This window comes from Odontesthes bonariensis, chromosome 24, assembly GCF_027942865.1.
Source record: "Odontesthes bonariensis isolate fOdoBon6 chromosome 24, fOdoBon6.hap1, whole genome shotgun sequence".
Taxonomy (NCBI): Eukaryota; Metazoa; Chordata; class Actinopteri; order Atheriniformes; family Atherinopsidae; genus Odontesthes; species Odontesthes bonariensis.
Window position 1 is genome coordinate 25,782,393 of NC_134529.1, and position 25,958 is coordinate 25,808,350.

A 25,958-nucleotide genomic window follows, 5' to 3' on the forward strand; every position below is an offset into this window, starting at 1 on the left:
AAGTTACTGAAGTTGCATGTCACACTAATGCACCCCTTTACCATCATGAGTGCTGGCTTTTGTTTGCCGTAGTCCATCTTGTATAAGCTCAGCCGCAGGGAAGTTGGTGGCTTATGTAGATCTTGTCTGAATATGTTTTGCGCTGCTTAAAACTTTCCTATGGTCATGCTGCAGCCTCTGATCTGTCTGACACACTGACTGCAAAAAGACCATCGTGCAGATGGGGAAGAGTTTCATACAGAATTCTACGAAACCTTTTTATATAAGATGCCAATAGGAGCCCTTGTAGAACCCATGTAGAAAATAGATTTTAATTTCTACCTTATACTCTTGTAAGGTTTTCCTCAACTACAGCATGCTTGTTAGGAATTTCCCTCTCATGAACTCTCATTGAGGCAAATATCACTGTTGTGGGTTTGTCTGAATTAAGGTGTGAGGGACGATAATGTAAAAGTTGACTATGACTGGATGACAACATGTTGTCACTACAAAAATTTGACAGATGACAACTGGGCCACATGCACATCAATGGAGCAGACAGTGTAGGATGAAATGTCAGTGGGAATCTGAAATCCAGAACTACACTGATGACAGACACGCCGCAACTCATTACTCTTTCTGCTCGTTATTTCCAGGGCTGGGACATTCTGTCACACTGCTGCTACTGCTGCTTGTGTTTTCTGCACCTGAGTGCTCGCACACAAATCCCTCCAAAGTCTGTTAAAAGGTCACAAAGACTTCAGGCAACCTTTACCTGAAGAAGAGGAAGACGAAAGCAGCAAAGGGGCAAAAGGCCCCGAAGAATGAATATTAATAAACATTAAACCTCCTGGAGGTCACATCAAACAGAAAGGATTTGCATAAGCCAAAGTCAACCATTCCTATGAACATGTTGATGAAATTTTGGGCAGATAGTATAGGCTTTCTACGAAAGATCAAAGGCTGCCTGAGGTAAATGAAACCATACTGCTGGGATGTTTAGGCTCTCTGTGGCAAGCACAATAAGGACAAAGATTCTTTTGAAGTAGAAAATTATTCTTATATCTTAATTTCCAAACTTTCAGCCTTTAATTCAGTCTGTTTGCTTTGACTGTCATATCAATATCATGGGAGATTTTTCCCATCTCGGTCTCATTTTCCTCTGCTTCTTTAAGTTTAGTCGTGAATAGACTTTTCCCCACCCTAGCTAGTGGATTTATCAAAGTGTGTTTTTTTTTTTTTTTGCATCCATGCATGCACAGGGCTTTTTAGTTTATTAAATTTAACCACCCTCATCCCTCTAAGTGCAAACAAATACCTTTACTCAAGGTCATTAAATGGAGATTGTAAATTGTGCTTTTATGGTGAATCTTGTTGCAGCAAAAGGAAGTGCACACCTCAAAGCACTTATCTGTTGGAAAATCAGGTTAGGGATTATCAACTGACTGACCTTCTCTTGTTGCTTGTTTTATGAATGTACACAGCTGCTCGAATGTGTAAATCCTGATCAAACTTTTTAGTATTGTTCTTGACAAGGAGGAATAAATGTCAGACATTCTTTGTATAGCATTTGCCTGTGATGAACTGTCATAATGAAACATAGGAATTTCGCTCCAGATGCTGCAGCCCCAACAGATAGCTGCAAAGCAGATTGCAGTCTCCACGGCAGTCTCATGGAAGATAAGCAGCATCTTGCTGCCAACACTGAAGAACATAAGCTTCTTGCTGGACTCAACTGAACTCAGAATATGTGTCCTCTGTCCTACTGTCCGTCTGAGATTATGTTCCAAGGACTCTGCAGATAGTTCATATGTAGATTTCTTTTTGTCCAATACAGTTACATCTCACGATGGCTTCCAATGTAGTGATGCTCAAGGGCTTGATGGTTACATCCGTCAGTTGTTTTTGTACTTGGCTTTTGAGCACAAACATAAACTGAATCTTTTCACACACAAAAGATTTTGTCTCTTGGCGTTGAAGTCCTTTGCAATTTTGCACTGAGAAATAGTTTTTCTGAAGTTATTGGTAATTCTCTGTCATTGTTTGCACAAGGTGGTGAGCATCTTTGTTTGGATCAATAAAGCCTTTGGTGGAAGCTCCTTCTCTTCAAATTCACATTGAGATCCTTACCTCAATGAGAGGTGAGGGTGAATTTGATTGTTGTAGATTCTTACAGATAGCTGTAACATATAAATAAACTTTTCTATCATTCCTTTTGCACCTTCTGCACCACAAGAACAACAATAAATAACACATCATAAAAATTACAGTAAAAAACTGTAAAACTTGCTGGGATAATAAGATATAAATTACATTTTAGTTGCATTTTAGAATACTTACTAGATCTGCAGGATTTGTTTATGTACTGATAAAGTAGCCATAAATCTGCAGTCATTTCTACAACAGTAATTGACCATTTCATAAAGCCATCCATTTTCTATACTTGATTAAAATCCAATTCAGGCTTGCGGGGGTCTAGTCTATCCCAGCTGCCACTGAGAGAGAGGCGGGGTACACCCAGGATCGGGTGTCAGTCTATCACAGGACAACATAGACTCAAACGAGACAAACAACCATGCACACTCACTCCGAGGGTCAGTTTAGAATCCCCAATTAACATAACATGCATGTTTTTGGATGGCGAAAGAAAGTCGAAGTACCAGGAGAGAACTCCCGTATACACGTGGAGAACGTGCAAACTCCACACAAAAAAAAAAGCAAAAAATGTCAATGCTTTTGAAGTAATGAATACGAACACACCACTCTCCCCCACAAGGGAACTGTACTCTCAGGCTTCTCTTTCACTGTATCAGTGATAGACGGCTGAGTACACAGAACTGGGCAAACACTGTGTGGCATGGTGTGGGGACAGTCACCTCATCTTGAATGTGTACAAGACAAAGGAGATGACTGTGGATTTTAGGTGGACCAGATATGAGCCTAACACTATTGTCATTCTGGGATGGGGAGATATTGTCGGTGGAGGACTACAGATAGCTGGGTGTTTACCCGGACAGTAGGTTAGACAGGAAATGCAAGACTGAGGCTGTCTATAAGAAGGGACAAAGCAGACTGTTCTTCTTACGGAAGCTTAGGTCCTTCGATGGCTGCACCAAGAAGTTTAAATGATTCTAAACTGTGGTGGAGATTGCAATCTGCTTGCAGCGATCTGTTGGAGCAGTAGTATTAGAGCCAGTGACTCAAAGAAACTTAACAGACTGATAAAGTAGGCTGCCTCTGTGGTGGGATCTGCTCTGCAGTCCCTGGAGCTAATTGTGAAAAAATAATGGACAATACTACACATTCTCTACACAACACAGTGATAAAAAAGCAAAGTGTGTTCAGACAGAGTGCAGTTCAGCTATAACACAGAGTACAGGGGGTTATACCTAACAGCATCGATAGCAATTCAAAATGACAGCTTAAGATGATTAAATAACAAAAATACTGCAACATTATCATTTCCCTTTGGGATTAAAGGATGAAATGAAAACAATCATTTCATTTCATCAAACTGAACTATCAAAAAGGCCCATGAGCTTGCTCCTGTGCTAAAGTAGGATTTATTATAATAATGAATGACAACATGATTCAGCCATGCATCTCTGTATGTTTGGCACAAAAATTGTACAAAGGAGACAAAGGAGGACAAACCCTCATAATGGCTCAACTACAGCACAGCACAGCGCTAGCATTTACCCAGAGGCAATTGCTGACATGGATGTGCTCATGTAGGACTACAGACCTGAGTTGTTTACCTCATGAGCAGCCATACCTCAGTCTTTTGGGCCACACCGGTTTCATGTTCCACATGAGTGACACTACAACAGCAACTGTAATCAAGTAAAGTGCCAAGATTTTATGGTACTTAAATGTTTAATCTAATTAATAACATGATTTCCCTGATTAATCACGATTAATTACATTTGTACGCAAAATCCAAAAATGAATTCAAAAGTAGTGTATATAGCTTTTAGCATTTAGTTTTATTTTAAATGTACTGCCATATGAAAGTGCCATAACATTTGTTGTGCAAACGCACTTTTAACATCAGCATCTTTCTGTAGTTTTTATGTAGAAGCCTCGCTCCACTGTCTGCTTCTTTGAATGACTTGCTGCTATCAGTTGTGTGTTTTGCCTTTTAGTGATATTTTAGACTGGAAGAACTTTAAAATGAAAATGGCCGAGTAAAAGTTCCGTACCCTTCTCCATGTTTGGTGGATCCGCCGATTACTTTCTTTTCCTGTTCCGCAGCAGACAGCAACATACTTTTACAAAATAAAAACCTGTGAGCAACAGACTTTTACAATTATAAAATAAATAATAAAACAAGGATGGTTGTAGTGGGTTGAGCCGGCGCCCAATGTACAACAGGCTATAGTCCTCGCTGCAGCTGACCCCGATTCAAGTCCCGCATCGGATGGCCCTGTGCTGCGTGTTGTTCCCCCTCTCTCCCCCCTGCTGCCTGTCACTCTGAACTTTCCTGTCCATTAAAGTCACAAAAGTCCTCATAATTTTTTTTTAAATAATTTAAAATGATTATTTATTTAAAAAAAAACAAAAAAAAAACGTTAATGTGCGATAAAAAATTTATCGGCATTAAATAAGTAATGCGTTAACGCGATAATAACAAATGAACTCGCCCAGCCCTAATTTTAATAATTTCAATAACATAATTTGTGAATTTACGAGCACCTTACATCACAGGACTCTTTTTGTTGAAATGAATCATGTACTTTTAAGGCTAGCTGTTTTCAAGAGGTAAAGATGGTAAAGCACTATAAATGTTACTATAGACTGACTTTACTGAGAGGCTGCTGGATCAGGCCATACTGCAATACAACAAAACACTGATATTGAAAAGAAAAAAATCTGTCAATCAGCTCCAAATAATCCAACCCCCAAACAAATCAATATGGAGTCCAAGACAGATTAGCATATATGACAACATACTTTTGAGAGGAGATGAGACTTAGATTCTGTATTGTAGCTTGTCACTAGAGGTAAGTGGAGGTACGCACACAGTTGCCACATGACATTTTTGAATATATAGATCAGCTGCCTAAAAGCAAAACTGATCCAAAATCTGACCCAACAGACTTGCATTTTACTGTTTATAATACATACAGTCAATGCAACACTTTCTGGTTTGTAACTATCTAAGATATTGGGTTGGATAATGAAATGCTTCTCATCTCTGTAAGAAAATCCAAGCACATTCGTTTTTGCAGCAATACAATACAATAAAATCTACCATTTAAATCGTTCCAATTTCAACCATTTAATTTCATGCTGAAATACAAGATGGTACCAAGGTGATTTTTAGAGCACAGTCATTAAAAACTGATCTACCATCTTTGCCTCACAGCCCCCTCTTTTATTTCAAAATGTTTTCTTGTCCTCCAAACAGCCAATTTCCCTCCACTTTGCTTTCCTCTGTGTCCTCGTCAGGGGATCCAGGCACATAGATTGCCATTCAGTGAAGAGCTCTTTCTGTTTCTTCTACAATTGGCAATTGATCCCTCCTGATGTGAAGGAGAAGCTGCTCCACACCAAGCACCCCCGGGATATCCTAACTCCTTGCCCTATCTCTCAGGCCGAGCCCAGCCACCCTCTAAAGGAAACTAATTTCAGCTGTTTGTATCTGAAATTATTTGCACCTCATTCTTTCAGTCACTACCCAAATCTTATGACATAGTTGAGGGCTGCAGCAAAGATGGACCAATAAATTGAAAGCTTCAACTTTTGGCTCAGCTCTGTCCTCATAATAGACCCATGCAGCACTCTCATTGCTGCTGACAAAGCTCCATCTCTTGCTCCAATTTTCCATCACTTGTGACCAAGATCCCGATATACTTAAACACTTCGCTTGAAGCGAAGACTCTTACGTGACACGGTGGGAGCACTCCGTCCTTTTCCAGTTGAAAACCATGGTTTCAGATTTTGGAGGGGTTGACTTTCATCCCGACCACTTCACACTTAGCTGTTAACAGTTTCACTGCACGCTGAAGGTCAGGACTTGAAGATATTAATGTAACTCCATCATTCACAAAAAGCAGAAATGCAACTCTGAGATTCCCAAACCAGATCCCTTCCTCTCCCTGAATAAGCCTCAAATTCCTGTCCATGAACACAACAAACAAGATCTCTGATGGGATATATAACAGTCCAACATGCACTGTAAACTAGCTTGACTTTGTGCCAAGGACATGGACATAGCTCTTACTTTAGTGATAGAGGAAACGAATAGCGTGCAACAGTGAGTCTGGTACCCCTTACTACCACAGCCACCCCCAAAAAAATCCCTCAGGTAAACGATGGTGAAATTCTGGTGCACTGTTACAAGACCTGGAGGAAAATCAGACTGCTCCTCCTAAATCCAAGGTTTGACAATCAGTTAGAGCCACCTTTCCAACACCCTCGAGTAATAATGAGATAGCATTATCCTCTAAAACTTAGAACACCACATCACAGTCCACAGCTTGTTATTGTAAATTTCTTAATCGTTAAGAATGTCTGGTGAGCATAAAATGTCTTTTAGTTACTTGAAGGATGGCGCTGGGGATGTGAAATGAGAATTTCATTCGGGCAGAGAGGCAGTCTGGAAATTCTTTAATTGACCAGGAGTATACATGTAGTCTTAATGGGCTGATTTTCAATCAAGTTTCTGATGTGTTTACCCATCTACAAACGAGGGTATCTTTATTGAGAATTCAACTGTAATAAAAATACACCTACACTTTATCATTTTTACAAAAATATGCAAAAGGATCGAACTTTGGAACATTAAAACTGATTCTATCCCAGAATGTCAGATATTGGTAAATCAATAGGGAATTATGCACCAGAACCACATTCGAAACTTTAATTGTTCAGTTTAGATCGTGAACATGTTAAGCTGTACTCAAGCTGGCTTTTGAAATATTCATATGCAAGCTGCAACATCAGTGCCACTTTGGCCGTGAAAACAGTTGCTTATAAACAGCTGTTTTGTTCTGACATAATTGATTTCTTTTCATGGGTAATATGAATTCATAATTGGAATTTTGAAACATAGTAATAGCTGGGTTCCATGCTTGTTACATACAGCACAACAAATTTGTGTCAAAGTTTTATTTTTGTGTAGAGATAAGAAATGTTAACTACAATGTTTTCTCAACCACAAAAGCAGCAAACAAGCGCTGGCTATCATCTAGGATTTGGCATCGATCCTTTTGCTGCCATTTATTTATGTGATACGTGACGCTGGATATTCAGTTCATAGTTATGAAGCACTGCTGCTTTCATGTAAAATCCAAAATGCGTTAGCGGCTGTCTGCCCCTATCCCCTAGTGAGTCCTCTATATACTGAACAATTTATAGTGGGTGAGTGGGTTACCGAACAAGTGGACAATCCAAAGACAGGCCAGGAGTCCTAAAAAGGACAAATTGGATTGGATACCTACTGATTTATGTGACTTGTTTCCCTTTGAAAGGGTTTAATCTCTCTTCCATCCTCCTGTCTGTGATCTGGAAATAGATCTCAGCTTGAAAGTTGTCTCAGTTTCTGAAATGCATCCAGAAGACAGGGAGAAGGGAAAAAGGAGAGTGCATGAAAGAGGAGCTATGAGTTAGGATCCACAGCTAAAAACCCATTATTTGCTAATTTTATATTTCTTTAATCTCTCTTTGGTTTACTTGTTTATTTTATTTGATTATTTAGTCTCTATTTCTCTATATAAGCTAAATTAAAAATTTAAACAAAATTTTCTTTGACTTTAACAGGTTCATACCTTTTTCAGAATTACATGTTGATGTAGCTGCACTACTGACAAAGTGCTATGGGATGCTTTCAGCACTCGTGCAGTTGAACCATTGTGATTCTCCAATTTGTCGTTGCAGGACCACAGTGTTGGATCTGTGATGATCTGTGACCATACTTCAATCGTGCATTCTCAGAGGAATTCATGTTCTAGTCTAACTGGATGTTGCCATCCTTTCAAACCACCACTGTTGAAAATTGGTCTCATAGCAGTCCCCGACAGGTGTCTCATCTGACTCCCTCTACATATCTTAAGAACTGTTCATTGAAACAGTTTCAGACTTGACACAGCACTTCCTACCCTGCAGCATACTCGTTGACAAACAATTGTAAAAAAAAAAAGCAACACACAGGTGAGTTTTCATTTATAAGTGAGACGTACTTATAAATTACCAAATTACCAAACTAGTTGAAAGCAAAGACACACTTACTCATTTGAAATAAGTTGGTAGGTGTGTTTTAACAGATATTGTACAGAGCAAGAGCTAATAAATTTAATGAACAGTTGGCTCTCTTCATTATCATTTCTATCATTTCAATGTTCCTTTAGCCTTCATCTCTATAAATGACACAAATAACAAAAGTAGACAATTCAACATCTAAAACATCTAAGTAAAAGTTGCTTGGCATTTATTTACTCCCAGGATTGTTTTTGTAATTTGTTGCATCTTGCTGCAATATGTAAGGGCTCAAAAAGCAACTATGTTTTCGTAAGAAAAACTGGTGTTAGAGGAGATTTATCTTTCATAAACCTGATAAACTGAAATGAGGACATTTCATCTGAAGAAACGGAAGAATGTAAGAGGAGCTTTATTTTTGTGTCAGGACATATTCAGCAGATTGCCTTATTTTGCATTGTTCATTATTTTGAGTCCACATAATTTGACTAATTGTTTCTACATTTATAAATATTTCATTCGGCTGCTTAAGTGTCATCTGGAACTATATAATATGGCGCACTTTACGTGCAGGTAATGTGAGTGATGATTAAGATTGGCGGAGTGATATGTAAGATGTGAGATTTTACGTTTGGTGGTCAGTGTACACAGGATGGCCCTATGTTTGGTTTTTGGTCGGACATTAAAGTGGATCGAGTTATATGGCCGAAGTTGTCCCTGCACTCTTACTTTATCAACAGCCCTCCGATAGTTTATGTAAGACAATAATTAAAACATCCAAAACCCGGTCTTAGACTAGTTCTTATTCAAATAATTGGTAAATTATGTATATACACACAATATATACATATATATATAGATGTATCATATATACACTCCCCTTGAGCTGTCACCTTACCGTGGTGGGGGGGTTTGCGTGCCCCAATGAGTCTGGGAGCTATGTTGTCTGGGGCTTTAAGCCCCTGGTAGGGTCACCCATGGCAAACAGATCCTAGATGAGGGACCAGACAAAGAACAGCTCACAAAACCCCTATGATAAATACTATGTTTGGACACCGTGTTCCCTTGCCCGGACGCGGGTCACCGGGGCCTCCCCCTGGAGCCAGGCCCAGGGGTGGGGCCCGCCGGCGAGCGCCTGGTGGCCGGGTCTTTGTCCGTGGGGCTCGGTCGGGCACAGCCCGAAGAAATGACACGGTCCCCCCGCCGCTCTGCATACGCAGAGTACTCAGAGCGCGTAGGGCCCCAAGTACCTGGCGGGGGCCCCCAAAATTAAGGTTGTTAAAAAAATTTCATGATAGTTATTATATTATTACATTAAATAAATTATATAAATTAGTCATGAACAGGCCCAGCGTTTTTCTTAATTCTGTGCCCTATTACTCGATTCGATTAAATTAGATGTGTTTACCTTATCTAAACCCCCCCTTCCTGAAATGGTACAATGGTTCCTGAATGGTACAGTCTTCAAAGTTACCGCATCGGAGGTGGTGGAGCATCCTCCTACCTTACGTTTTCCGAGTTAACAGTGAAGGAGATTTAGAATGTCAAGTAAAAGACCACATGATTCTGGCGCTGACAAAAGAAAGAAAAGAAAACGGAGAGATGACGCTCGTGCATCCCTTGCTGGTAAGTTCGTGTTTTTGGTGTAATTGTTTTGCTAACCTAACGTTCAGTGATATTGCTGCCAACCTAGGCTTGGTTAGCGATTGGATTTGACGAAAAGTTTGGAGTTATGAACAAAATCTACTAAATGCTGGCGACCGTGTGTAGAGTTTGTGTAAAGTACAGCACTGTCACACGCAGACATCCCAAGTTCCAAAAACTCATTTCAGGGAGATGCTTATCGAACCCCCGCCCCATACAGACACACTTAAGGCCAGCAACTTTTCACCAACTGTTTATTCACTAACGGTAATTAATATTATATAATAATTAGGCCTATCATTTCTACATATTTTCTTTAATTAATTTACGCTTTATTTATTTTGCCTATTTATCAACATATTAAATTGGGGATTTTTTAAAAGGCTTAGACAGGCTGGATATAGATAGTTAGATACTGTAGCTGGCTATTTAGATATAGGCCTACACAATTTAGTAACTAAATGTGTATTGATACTTTAAATAAGTCTTTGATACGTTTTGCTTTATTTTATAACAGCATCTAACCTATAGAAATAAAATGCAGATGATGGCGCGTTCAACTTAGCCTACCTCCACATGTTTTTACAGTCATTAAGTCCGCTGTGGGCAATACTGAAGTCACTGCTGCATACAGTGCACCTCGTCACGGTGTCATCATTCTTCACCTTCACTAGACATGGATATACTTTAGTATATTCTGCTGTAAAATGAGTCTTATATTTTCGCTTTTTACGCTTTTTATTTGGCAGGATGCACAGTTTTGAGTGGTAACTTAGGTGACTGTCAGAGAGTAAATCGAAGCCCTCCCACACCGAATGTTATTGGTTTATTTTGCTGACTAAACCAATCAGCGCTCCCTCTGACCAGCAGTCGACTTGAACGTTTGTTGAACAGAGCATCGCTTTGGACAAATACGCACAGGTTTCACAAGCAACCCCTCCCCACACCCCTCTCTCTCTCGTGCCCGCGCAGTCGAAACGCGCATGGTGCACGAGTTATTGTGTCGCCTGCACGCTCTCACTCGCATTGAAAAAAAAAAAAAAAAACACTCCCTCGCATAGTCTAAAATCCGGGATATTTTATCTGACTCGCGGGCATCCGTGATTAACTATCAATATCAGGGAGACTCCCGGAACTTCCGGGAGACTTGGGATGTCTGCACACGCTGAGTGGCGTAGCAGGTCCCAACAGGTGTGACGGGAAAATGATTGACATCTACCCATCATTCCCCTAAAAAGCGATTAAAGACAAACGCCGTAATGGCATCATAAAGAAGTTATATTAGTGGCGCGGAAAAACGGAGGAAGAAAAACGGCCTGAGGACAAAGGTAAGGCATGTGTTGGGTGATGTGGGCTGGATAGCTGGAGGCTAGCTAGTCTCGGATAAATGTTGTGTAGCTGGCTGGGATTTGTTCGTTATAAACTCGGCTTCAGTGTTTGCCTCATGAAAGTTTGCTTATATAAGATGAGTATGTCACACGTGAATGAACAGTCTGTCCTGCCACGGGAATGACTGACTGACTCCAGATCCATTTATTCAGATTCTAGCAGGGAGGGAGGCATGTTGTTGTCCTGCTCTGTCATTGTTCAGTGGAAGTTGTCTCTCAGCTATTTGACACGATTTTGGCATTACTTAGGATTCATTTACTAAGTTTGGTGTGTTATTTATAGGCCTCTAATTAGAAGTGTTCTACTGTCAGTTTTTTAAGTGATATACAAATATTAGGCATCCTGTTGATTATTTTAGAATATTGTGGCAGTGGATCATTTTTTCTTAGTTTTATTACTTTAACTAGTACAATGTGTAGATGAATGCAGAAACTTCTTAAAAGTGACAACTTCAAAAACTGTTTTGTTCCTCTGGCCATCAGGATGTACAACAGCTTTAAGTGATGGCGCTTCTGTATTTCCCTGGTCACTTTATATTTTTAAACTGTTTTTTAAATTCTTAGATTGTTTTTAAAGTGTTTATAATTGTATAAACATTTTTTATTGCTTTATGTCTTGCTACTGGATGCTTGAATTTCCTTCGGGATCAATAAAGTATCTATCTACTTTGTAATTGGGTACAATCTTTAAAGGGACGCTGTACATTACAGTTTAATATTTTAAAAAAACTCAAAATATTTTATTTATTTTTTCTTTGTATTATATATTCTTATTAGTTTAACTTGCCTGAGTGGTTCAACTTAAGATGTTTAATTTAAACTCTAGCCTGTTTTGCTCATGAAGTGTAATAGATCTTAGTGTTCCATCTAAATGGTTAGGAATCTCTTCATTCTAGTTTGACAAACTAGGGGCCCCCAAACGGTATCTTGCTTAGGGCCCCCACAAAGCTAGAAACGGCCCTGGGTCCCCCTTCCGACAGGCTCACCACCCGTGGGAGGGGCCATGGGGGTCGGGTGCAGTGTGAGCTGGGCGGCAGCCGAAGGCAGGGACCTTGGCGGTCTGATCCTCGGCTACTGAAGCTGGCTCTTGGGACGTGGAACGTCACCTCTCTGCTGGGGAAGGAGCCTGAGCTGGTGCGCAAGGCTGAGCGGTTCCGGCTAGATATAGTCGGACTCACCTCGACGCATGGCTTGGGCTCCGGAACCAGCCTCCTCGAGAGGGGTTGGACTCTCTTCCACTCTGGAGTTGCCCGCGGTGAGAGGCGTAGAGCAGGTGTGGGCATACTTATGGCCACACCTGACGGACGTGGGGCCTCCCATTTCTGGGGCTGAGGTTGCCGAGGTGGTCAAAAAACTCCTCGGTGGCAAGGCCCCGGGGGTGGATGAGGTCCGTCCTGAGTTCCTCAAGGCTCTGGATGTTGTGGGGCTGTCTTGGTTGACACGCCTCTGCAGCATCGCGTGGACATCGGGGGCAGTGCCTCTGGACTGGCAGATCGGGGTGGTGGTCCCCCTCTTTAAAAAGGAGGACCAGAGGGTGTGTTCCAACTATAGGGGGATCACACTCCTCAGCCTCCCTGGTAAGGTCTTTTCGGGGGTACTGGAGAGGAGGATCCGCCGGATAGTCGAATCTCGGATTCAGGAGGTGCAGTGTGGTTTTCATCCTGGCCGTGGAACAGTGGACCAGCTCTATACCCTCCGCAGGATCCTGGAGGGAGCATGGGAGTTTGCCCAACCGGTCTACATGTGTTTTGTGGACTTGGAGAAGGCGTTCGACCGTGTCCCTCGGGGATTCTTGTGGGGGGTGCTCCGGGAGTATGGAGTGCCGGACTCCTTGATATGGGCTGTTCAGTCTCTGTATGACCGGTGTCAGAGTTTGGTCCGCATTGCCGGCAGTAAGTCGGACATGTTTCCTGTGAGGGTTGGACTCTGTCAGGGCTGCCCTTTATCACAGATTCTGTTCATAATTTGTATGGACAGAATTTCTAGGCACAGCCAGGGCGTTGAGGGGGTCTGGTTTGGCGACCTCAGAATCGGGTCTCTGCTTTTTGCGGACGATGTGGTCCTGTTGGCGTCGTCAGGCCGTGACCTCCAGCTCTCACTGGAGCGGTTCGCAGCCGAGTGTGAAGCGGCTGGGATGAGAATCAGCACCTCCAAATCTGAGACCATGGTCTTCGGCCGTAAAAGGGTGGAATGCTCTCTCCGGGTCGGGAATGAGATCCTTCCCCAAGTGGAGGAGTTCAAGTATCTCGGGGTCTTTTTCACGAGTGGGGGACGAATGGAGCAGGAGACTGACAGACGGATCGGTGCGGCGTCTGCAGTGATGCGGGCTCTGCACCGGCCCGTCGTGGTGAAGAAGGAGCTGAGCCAGAAGGTGAAGCTCTCGATTTACCGGTCAATCTATGTTCCTACCCTCACCTATGGTCACGAGCTTTGGGTAGTGACCGAAAGAACGAGATCGCGAATTCAAGCAGCCAAAATGAGTTTCCTCCGCAGGGTGTCTGGGCTCTTCCTTAGAGATAGGGTGAGAAGCTCGGTCATCTGGGAGGGGCTCGGAGTAGAACCGCTGCTCCTCCGCATCGAGAGGAGTCAGATGAGGTGGCTCGGGCATCTGGTGAGAATGCCTCCTGGACGCCTCCCTGGTGAGGCTCGGAGCTCGGGGCTCCGAGGGGCTCGGAGTAAGTTTCTCGGCTGGCCTGGGAACGCCTCCGGGTCCCCCCAGAAGAGCTGGAGGAAGTGGCCGGGGACAGGGACGTCTGGGTCTCTCTGCTCAAGCTGCTGCCCCCGCGACCCGATCCCCGGACCAGCGGAAGATAATGGATGGATGGATGGCATATATACACGCACACCCACCCACGCACACATGCGTACATATGCTGGTAGAACTTTTAAAAACATTACTGTAAAAGTAAACAGCACTCCAGAATCAGATTATTAGGAGCTCTCTGGTCAGTGCTTCTGTTCTAAATCAATATTCATTTTAAAACATGAATTGCTGATGAAATCCCTTAAATATTTTAAGATAAAGGGATTCATTGGAGAATAAAAAATTACGTATTAAAGAGTAAATTACTTGGCCTATCATTTTTGTATATTGATGGAAAAACTAAGATTGGCTTTTTTATTTACTCACCCTGCATTAAGGAGTTTAAATTGGCATAAATCAATAAATCTGAGGTTTAATTGATTGTGATCGTAGAACCTCACGATTCTCTCACCTCTGCAGCACATTGTGTATTTCATGTACTTGCTTACTCTTGATAGAACCACCGGCCTAATGGTACCCTCTCTCGTGTCGTGTGTGCATATTGGGTGCAACAACTCATCCTCATGTGTGCTCTGCCTGAGTGCAAGAACCTAGAGCACAGAGGCTATTTTGGTAACTACAGCAAAACATAATGTTTAAGTCAAAGGACTATGCAACCATGAACAATATGTTTGCCTTCATCATGATTTAGAGGGGAATCAGAAAAGAGATAATATATTATGCCGGATTATTCTACTACCTTTTTGTCTTCATATGATATTTCATATTAATTCTATTCAATTAAAATTCCCAGAACCATGTCTGTTTAATACATTGCCAAAAAGGGATTTATTTTTCTATTTTTGCATTCCAGATGTGATGATTTAGCATATCTTCAACAAAAGGAGCAATTGCATTGCCAAATTTATAAGAGAAGAGAAACTATCTAATGTAATCTATTAGGTATTTATACAATATGTGCTGCATGGCTTTAAAGGCTTATTAGTCCACATTATTGGGCTGCAGCTGAGATGAGTAGATGTGAGAATTTAACAGAGGGTATTGTTGCAGTCACAGTGCCGTGTGGATTAAGAGTTTTTCAAACTTTGACAAAACCAACATTACTGTGGGGGATGTTTACGTATGTGGATATAAACCAGATCTTCATTTTCTTTCCACAAAGGAAAAAGAGACAGAAACTGCCTAATTTACGTTAACCTTCTACCCTTTTGAGAGTTTTTGGGGAGTCGAACTCGCAACAGACGCTCTCCATAAATTGGGATAAACTCGAATGAACAAAAAACCTTTCTGTTGGAAATGTTGGAGACTTACTATCTTATCTTCACCATGAATCGCGGTTGATCTTTTAACACCCTCTCCCACCAGAGAAAGAGACCAGATGGCTACACACAAACTGAGAAGACTTCACCAAGACTCACTTTTAGTCGAATCTTAAAACTATATTAAATGTGTTTGACAACCGTATACAATTTCTTTCAGGTTTCCAGCTTGATCACAAGACGCATATAGAGACAATTTGTACGATTCTGGCTTAAATATTGACAAAGAACTGATCTTGGTTGAAAATGCCCAACCTGCCTGATGAAACCACATTGCCCCCTAGTGGTCTGCAGTGTTGATTAGTTGAACAATTAAATCCCAGAGGACTCAATAAAATGGACAAGATATATGCAACTATTAACTTCTAACAATGTCCCTTCGGTATCTATTTGGTATTTGTTTGGTATCCCCATTGTTAACACAGAAAATTAACATTGTGTGGTTCACTATTCATATGTCACGATTTCATAGATATTCATCTGAATTTTGAAAGTCATAATCATCAATTACGTTGTGTGTTATTTTGATGTCTTTATATTGCAAGTCTATGTTATATCTTTAATCTGCATATCTTAACAAGATGTGGTGTTTTCAGAATCACAGAGACAAATGTTCTAAGAGACGGAGTAATGGAGAAATAAGCGTTTCTTTGTCTCATCCAGAAATCCCCCCGCAAAACAGATCATCTTACACAGTTCAGGCATATCATTGGCTGAAAGAGTAGTGTAAGCTTACGTCACGCCCCGCCTCCGAGAGTCAAAACCCGGAGCCCGCGAAAAACACAGTCTCTCGCTCTCGTTCTCTCGTTTTCTGGCTCTCGCTTCAGGCGTCTTGTTTCTGGCTTCATGCCACTTGTTCCAGAAGAGTTCCAACCCAGAGTTTCAGAAGGAGATTTGAGCAGAGAACAGTTGCTCAGAGAGATTTGGAGATGGTTTGAGCAGAAGAGAAGAGCTCACCAGAGTTTGGGAGTATTCCCATAACCTCAGGAGAGAGCGGAAAGACAGAGGATGAGCGATGCAGAGGACGACCGGAGGAAACCCTCCAGAACCCAGTGAGACCCCGGAGACGAGAAAGAAAGACCCGAACAAAGATAAGAACAGAATGAAGTTTTCCTACCCAGAAAGCCAACTCCAAGCAACCTTTTATTAATCTTCTGTGAACTTAAGTTCACTTCATCAGAGAAGCAACGGACCAACTGACACTCAGAAGATTTGATCATCTAACCACAGCCCTCGGCACCATCGTTCCCGTTTCCCAGTGAAAGAAGCAACTGAGAAGTCCGCTAAAGTCAGCCACCACAACCAGGAAGGCCCAGAGAGCGGAAGAGAAATCCCCTCGGACCCCGCGTGGTTCCGAGCTGACTAAGCAGAACTTCAGCACAGTAAGACCGACCCGTTTTCACCTTAAAGTGGGTTTGATGGATGTCTCGAGGCTGTCACAGAATGATAAATTAATCCGAAATGTCAGTATTTAGCGTCAAATAGTCAGCCAACCCAAACTATTTGAATACATCCAGTATCTCCCCATTCCCCATATTTTATTTTCCATTCACTAAGTGTTTTATATAATCACCCATATTCAATGCATCTCCTGTTTGTTTTAAAGGTTCATGTTTTGGTCATATCATTTTAATAAATAGTTCATACATCTATATATATTATAATCACAGATTGTGTCGTATGCTTTCTTTACGTAATGTCTGTCCAACCAAACGAGAACTTCACGAAAGTAGCGAGATATGAGACTGATTATTAATTGAATATTAACTGATTATTAATTTAACATACCAGGATCGTAAGATTTTAACAGTTTTCCTACCTGACTCTAACTAAAGTTAAGATACCGGTAGGTGGTGCCCTTAATTCGAGGTTTAAGATAAATCCTTATATTTGATAACCAATAACGCTACAGTATGCAACCATCAAGCAAGTAATTCATGTTGATATTGGAAGCTTTTACTTTGGGAAATGATTTGAGTGGAAATATGCTATAAAGTTAAAGAGAAAAACTATGGGAGATTAATTTGAATATTATGCCTGATTTTGTATATTTTTTAAAAATCGTTTCAGAATGGAAAATAGATGATGGTGTACAAATGTTTAGTGTAGATAATTTCTTTCCCACTTTTCTTCAAGTAAGAAAACTCTTTACCAGGTGTGTTTAACAGAGCAGCTGCAGATTCAAAACCTTGATCTCTAGACTGTTGAACCAAGCATCAACATAAGTCAATCGCTGTGACCAAACAGAGTCACTGCTCACTGAAGCAGAGGAACGAGGCTGACAGCTGTCTCCGCACACTCTCTCACACAGCATCATCGGAAAGCTCACGTTTACAGACAGCTGCTTCTGTTTTTTGGTTCCATGGTGAAAGAACAAATTATACAATGTGGATTCTGATCCGTTTATGCACCCAAGGAAATAAACAGGTTACTGTTTTTATTTGGAAGACAGTTGAAGCTTGAGCAACGTCAGCTAGCATCAGTGTTGTTTCAGACCTTTGGAAAGCTTGTCTGAGGTAATTTTAAGGTAACTTGCAGTTTAAAATAGTTATGAACATATCAATCTACTAATAGAAATAGAAAAAGAACTACAAAAATACTTTATTCATCCCCCAGTGGGGGAAATGAAAAAATCAAGTTGTTTTATTTAACAGAACCGTGAGTAAGATACAGAATATCCTTCATATAGTCAGTTGAAGCCAGCTTAGGTGGACAATAACATCCACTTTATCAAAGTTATTTGGTATGTTTTGTAACAGAAAAGAAATGAGTCATTCATTATTTATATATATTTATTTATTATTGATTATATATTTATAAAAAAAGTGCAGCTCACATTTTAAAAACTAAATTGTGATTCATTTCTATAACAGTTTAGCATCTAGGCATGTTTGAGCAAGAAATGTAGGGTCTTTAGTGACAGAACTCTGACTTTCAAAACTAGTCACCAGCTGGTATAAATTAAATTTCAGAAAAGCTGACTAATGATTCTAATCTTACTAAAATCCAATGTATGACAACTTACTGATAAAATAAGAGTAGATGTATAAGAGTATATGAGTAGATGAATTGTAAAGTACTGTTAGAATGCTTCTGTTCACAATAAATTCAATTCAATTAATTTTTATTTATATAGCGCCAAATACAACAAATGTCATCTCAAGGCACTTAGATAATAAAGTCCAATTCAAGCCAATTGGAATTCAATTCATTGTAATCATAATTATTCATAAAATAATCCAATTCGTTCATATAGAGCCAATTCAAAAACAATTTCCTAGCTAAGGAAACCAACAGATTGCACTGAAAACTTTTCTTTTTCGGTCCAATCTCCCGTCCTGAGCGTGCCTGAGGCGACTGTGGAGAGAAATGATTCTACTTTTAGAAACTCTGGGAACCTCAAGTAAACCTGCAGTTTGGGAACGAAGTCCTCTGTTAGGAAAATATAAATATAAAAATAATGAGATCTTTAAGATATGATGGAGCTCGGTCATTAAGAGCTTTATATGTAAGGAGAAGAATCTTAAATTCTATTCTGAATTTAACAGGGAGCAAAGGAAGAGAAGCTAAAACTGGAGAAATATGATCTCTCCTGTTAGTTCTCATCAGAACTCTGGCTGCAGCATTTTGGATCAACTGAAGGCTTTTCAGAGAATATGTGGGACAGCCCATAAATAAAGAATTACAGTAGTCCAATCTTGAAGTAACAAATGCATGGATTAGTTTTTCTGCATCACTCTGAGACAAGATGTTCATGATTTTAACAATATTACGAAGATGAAAGAAGGCAGTCCTAGAAACCTGTTTTATATGCGAGTCAAATGATAAATTCTGGTCAAAAATAACTCCAAGGTTCCTCACTGTAGAACTAGAAGCCAAGGAAAAACCATCTAGAGTAACTATATAGCTAGACAATTTCTCCCTGAAGCGCTCAGGTCCAAAGATAACGACTTCAGTTTTGTCTGAATTTAGAAGCAGACAGTTCTGAGTCATCCAGGTCTTTATGTCTTTAAGACATGCTTGTAGTCTGACCAACCTATTGGGTTCATCTGGTTTTATAGATAAGTACAACTGGGTATCATCAGCATAGCAATGGAAATTTATGCCATGCTGTCTAATAATGTTACCTAATGGAAGCATGTATAAAGTGAAAAGAATTGGTCCAAGCACAGAACCCTGGGGAACTCCATGACTTACTCTGGTGTGTGAGGAAGATTCTTCATTTACAAGAACAAACTGAAATCTATCAGATAAATATGACGTAAACCAGCCTAATGCAGTTCCTTTAATCCCAACAACATGTTCAAGTCTCTGTAATAAGATACTGTGATCGACCGTATCAAATGCAGTACTGAGATCCAACAGGACAAGCACAGACACAAGTCCGCTATCAGAGGCTAAGAGGAGATCATTGGTAACTTTCACCAGTGCTGTTTCTGTGCTATGATGCACTCTGAATCCTGAGTGAAACTCTTCAAACAGCGCACTGCCTCACTGGAAATTTTTGGCTTGGAGCCAGAAGAGGTAGCTGCGCTGTACAGCTCCTCCTCTCGTACACCACAGCCCCAGGACCCAGCTGCCACAGAGCAGGCCTCTGCCACAATGCAGGCCCCTACCACAATGCAGGCCCCTGCCACAGAGCAGGCCACAGGCTCAGAGCAGGCCACAGGCTCAGAGCAGACCACAGGGCCAGACCAAGAGGCCACAGGGCCAGACCAAGCCACAGAGCCCATGGACTCCTGTTTTTGAGCCCCTCCCTCCCACCCCCAGATATTGGGGATGTCTGGGATCCATCGCTTAAGGGGCCCCCCCCCCCCTCGCCGTCGGAGGTCTGGGCGCCCACCAGACCACCGCCTTCTCCTGGCACGTCGCAGGATGTCCGGCCGCCTGCTGGACCGTCTCCGGCTTCTGCCGCCACATCGACGGATGTCTGGCCGCCTGCCAGACCACCGCCTCCTGCTGCCACGTCGTAAGGGGTCTGGGTGCCAACTACACCATCGTCTCCTGCCGCCACGCTGACGGAAGTCTGGGCGTCCACCAGACCACCGCCTGTTCATGCCACGCCGTCAGAGGTCTGGGCGTCCGCCAGACCACCATCTCCTGCCGCCCGAGGCCGGTCCTCTTGCCGCGTGCCTGGTCGGCCGCTGCAGCCACGCCACCGGGGTTCTGGTCCCCCGTCTGACCGGCTTCGAGCCCCTCCCTCCCACCCTCATACTTTCCAGGGGCGTCTGGGATCCGTCCCTTGAGGGGGGGGGGGGCTCTGTCACGCCATGGAATTATGTCTTGAGTTTTATGTTTTAGGTCATGTTTGGTTTTAGATCACATTTTAGTCACGCCTTAGTTTAGTTCTTAGTTTTCCCATGTTTTAGTTTCCCTGTAATTGGTTTCATTCATGTCACCTGCACTCATTTCCATCAGCTGCACTCATCAGTTCCCCACAGTATTTAAAGTGATACTCCGGAGTAGATTCCACCTGGGGTCATTTGAACCGTGATATCCAGCCAAGTAGCCCACCCGCAGTTTTTTCGATATTGGCTGAACATCAGCTGAGTTACTGAGTTATCCCGAATAGCTTCGTATAAGGGTTAATGGATCCTGGCAGTATCTCCAAAATTACCACACTAAAATCACATGCCATGACACCAAACTTCTACAGTAGTACAAATATGGTCTGTACTCACAAAACGATGCATTTGGAAGTTTGAAAATAGTCCAGGAGTTTATTATTTTCAACACAAGCCTGATAGCTTCTCTGCAGCTAAAGCTGCGTTGACGTCACTTCAGAGAGCTGGGAGCTTCAAAATAAGATGAGGGTTGATCTACTACTGTAGACAACAAAGCAAGGCTGCTCAATTTCTCCATTGATAAAATAATTTCACAACTCTACAACATAAAAATTCATAAAAAAACTTATAGAATATAGCATATACTTTGTAGAAGTTTGGTGTTTGAAAACTGATGCAGAATCTGAAGGTCATAGGCTGAGCTCAGGTAGTCCATGACTTCCATTTCTGCAGAGTAGGTCTCCTCTGGCTATGCCTCAAAAGTGAAAAAGTCCATCTCACCTTGGCTGGCCATATAGCTTCTGTTGTTAGCAGTCCAAATATCCGCAGTGATTGACACAAAGTCGACCTCATTCAGCGCGGCCTTCAGATTTTCTCTCCAACTCTGCATAATCCTTCTCCAGGTAAGAAGTAAAAAGCTACTCTGTGAGGCAGCTCGGCACTGATAGTAGTGGGGATCTTGTTTATTATGGCACGAAACGAGGGTGAGTCAACCGTGTATAAGCATTTCCTCTACTACATACTGCCCGACAAACTTCTTCAACTCTCCCCCACTTAGTAGTTTTGCACCGAAGTCCAGCTTTTGTTTTTTGGGTGTTGGGAGACCTCCTGCATTAGTCGCAGCTCTCTGCTTCGCACCACCTGGTGGGACTTTCTCTGTAAACTTGACTGTGCGGTGCTGCGACTGCAAATGTTTCTTTAAATTGGATGTAGTGTTTTTGAAGCTAGATAACACTTTGTCGCCAGCACAGAGTGTACAACGAACCTTGATATTACCATCTTTAGCTGACACAAACTCAAAATAGTGCCTGTATTTCCAGCTAGTAAACGCGCATCTCTCTCCTCCCTCCATTGTTTACGTTTGTGTCGCTGCGTGGTGTTACACGCGAGTTGTCCAAACCTTACTTAAATGTCGCATAGGCTAGACGTCACTCCCCGAGAAGCAAGAAGAAAGCAAATATATATCTGTACTAAAGAAATACGGCGAGTTTCAAAACGTTTTTAAAAAGTTAAAGTTTAAATGTATTCCTTTGCAATCACAATATTACAGGGGAAACTGCTTGAATGGTAACCCATTCATTTATTTCATTTAGGTGCAATCCCGCATAGGAGAAGCGCACTTGGCAGCAGCTTAAGATGAAATATAAAAACATTATTCAAACAGGTGAGACCTCGGCATGGAGGAACCTCATTTTGATCATGTTTTACACTGTAAAGCAAATATTAAGGGGCTCAAGTGAGCGGTACCGTTTCACGTCACAGTCCATCATTTACATACACAACATAATCCGTCTTTACATTGGCAACATTATCAACCGCAGTCATGCTCTCACATCCCAGCAGATATTGTGTGTTGCACTGCGTTTCTTTGTGAATGGAATTTTTTTTTTTTATACAATGTCGGAGATGCAGAGCATTTAAGCAAGACAACTGTATGCAGGGCGGTCAGAAAAGTGTGCCTCGCCCTGAAACTGCTTTTACCTATATTTGTAGTTTTCCCTGGACATAAACCTGTCAGAGCCATCAAGGAGGAGTTCCACAGGATTGCAGGTGAATGATGTAGAGATCTGTTAAATTATAGTCTGTTAATGACATTGTGCTGCAACCTCAGACTGGGATTAGTAATTTTACTTTCTTTTAGGATTTCCCATTGTGATTGGGTGCACAGATGGCACACACATCCCCATCAGGGCTCCCTCACATAATGAAGCAGATTATGTGAACAGGAAGTCCATTCACAGCATAAATCTGCAGGTACATGTAGACTGCATCATAGTTCCAACATCTCTCATTCTCTGCACTGTCAAGATAATTTTTGATGCTGCAAACATAATTTCAAATGTGGAGGCCAAGTGGCCTGGGTCTGTTCATGACTCAAGGATTTATCGCGGGTCTAACCTGAGCAACAGACTGCAACGTGGTAAGCAGCCTAAAGATTTGGACAATATAATTCACTTGTCTCCCTTCTTTAATACACTCCAATGTATCCACTATGCATTACAGGAGAATTTTATGGCCTTCTGCTGGGTGACAGGGGTTACCCATGCCAACCTAAGCTGCTGACCCCTGACCCTGAACCAGGCCCCCAACAGAACTTCAACCGGGCTCACTGCAGGACAAGAGCTCGGGTGGAGATTACCATAGGCCTGTTGAAAGCCCGTTTCCAGTGCCTACGTCATGTCAGGATGACCCCTGAGAGGGCCTGTGATATAATTGTGGCATGTGTTGTTCTTCATAATATCACCACTATTAGAGGAGAGCAACACCCTGCCCTACAAATTGAAGACGCTGATGATGACCCCATCCACCTGCCAGCTAACCAGGACGGCAGAGTAGTCAGAGACGCAATTTGCAATAATCACTTTAGAGTTTAAGTCACCATCACCACCACAGCAGTCAAATAAAGACATAATACAAATTTCATTTGGTCTTCTTTATTTCCTGTAAATACAAGAGCTAGTTCAGTTAATGTCCCAATAGTTAACATAATTCACCTGTGACCGTGCACCCACCTTTAACTTCTGCTATTTCAATTTCCAGATCTGTCTTCCTCATCTGGCGGTCCAAGTAGAGCATTTCTTTTTTTTTTTTTTCAGCAGGTGAATTTTATAAACCTCTTTTACCGTCAACTGGGAATACATAAGGAGGACATTAAATTATACAGTTGCACATGCATTCCACAGAATGAACCTCTGGTGTTTACTGAACATCCATCTCACTGTGTCAATCTGTGCAGTGGAAGTTGAGGGACCCTCCTGCTGCTGCCCAGCCATGCTCCGTTAAAAAAAAAAAAAAGATGAGAATGTGTTAATACTTTAGTGTAGGCTAAAAGTGAGGGGGCTCCACCAGGCAGATGGCACCATCAGAATCTGTTGGGACAAAAGAAAAGACAAATATTTGCATGAGTAGGCTTTAAAAAAAAAAAAAAAAAATGATATCTATAGGCCAATTACATTTTATAAAGGCACTTGTGTCTTGGGGGGTGGATTCCCTCCAGGGATTCACTCGGCCACTGGCCTTCCGTAAGAGGTGGTGGTGCTGGACCACTACCCTTCTTTCTGTTGGCTCAGAAGTCTGTGTTAGTGTAAATAGGCTTAATTATTTAACAGAACATGATATAGATGAGAAGACATTTGTGTATGAAAACAGCATTATGTTGGGGATAAAACAACTGCACAGTGAAATAGCCACTTAATATTTACTTTACAGTGTAAAACATGATAAAAATGAGGTACCTCCATGCCGAGGTCTCACCTGTTTGAACAATGTTTTTATATTTCATCTTAAACTGCTGCCAAGTGCACTTCTCCCCCGTGGGATTGCACCTAAATGAATAATAAGACATTTCCCCTGTAATGTTATTATGATTGCAAAGGACTACATTTAAACTTACGCTTTTGCAGCTGCAGCGGTGTTGCACTTCTTTCTAAAAACGTGTTGAAACTCGCCGTATGAGCGCATTAAGATTTCCAATTCGAGGTTGGTGAAAAACGTTGCCCGCCTCTTCCCCGTTGCCATGGTGCCTCGTCGAATCGGGGCTCCATTGATGCTGGCTTTTTAAAGTTGTGGTGAACACGCAAAACCCAAGGTGAACCTATTCAGAGTAAACTCACTTTAATCAGGAACTGAAAACTCAGAGTTTTCTATCTCAGAGTAGGTCAACTCAGAGTTCAGGAATAGACTCAGAGTTTGTTGAACCTGCTTTGTGAAACGGACCCCAGGTGGAGAGGGTGACTGTTGTTGTCCAGGATACTATGCAGTTTACACAGCATCCTCCTCTCAGAGGCCACCAAAGTCAAGCTGGACGGAGCCAGCATGATCTGACAGATAGTCTGCTGTATGGCTCAGGTTATGTCAAACTGTTAAACACATTTCTTTCAAAGCACTTTGTAAAATGTACTGAGAGGGGAGTGTTTAAAAGTGTTGTTTTCAAGCTACATATTTTGTAGCACTTTCTGTGTCAATTTTTCCAAAGCAATTTTGCTAAACCTTCAACAGAAAATTACAAAAATAAATCTTAAACTAAATGGCTTTAAATATAAACAATGTTACACCTTAAAGAAGTTCCTTTTCCAATCTTTTTTTAATTAAAATACTTTCCAGTGTAGGATGTCAGATCTTCGAGGCTTGTCTAAATTATATTTGTTGAAAATGAACATAACTCTTTGTTACAGTGAAAGGCAATGCAAATAGTTCTGGCATTATCAGTCAGCTTTGATAGTGTAAGAGCTGCAAAGTTTCAGAAAGAAGGCAGACAGTGTTATCACTTCTTACACAAGATAATAGACATGTAATATTAACACCTTCTTTGATGCTAATAGTATTATCTGCTGTCTCAGAAGGCTGTTATTAAATTGATCTTGATAAAGATGGTACAGCATCATCAAATCATTGCTGAAGAAGAGGACAGCACACCCTTGACCACAAGTGTTCAGGTGAATCCAGCAATTATTTTCCCCTGTCATTGCAGGGTAACAGGGAGCACATCATCCTAAAACAAAGCAGCCATTTTACTATCATAGCCACATACAACAGTGTCATTTGTGCATCACTTGAATAAAACTAATAAGTTTACACAATGCTGACGCACATTCATGGAACTGCAACCACAAAAACAATTTTTACAGGATGGTAAGGTCAGTTTTAGTTTTTTGACTTGCCGTACATTTTGACTGTGTATCATCAAAAGTAAAATAGTACTAGGTTTTGCAATCATTTGGATGTGTGCATGCCTTTTTTTTCTCTCTCTTATTTCTGTTGTTTCTCTTTTGTTTTTGAGGTTGCATAGCTGGTATTTGAATTGTTTCGCCACATCTGATTGCGACCATATCTTGGGTCTTTTTTTTTCCGTGCTTTTTTTATTTATTTATTTTTTGTACTG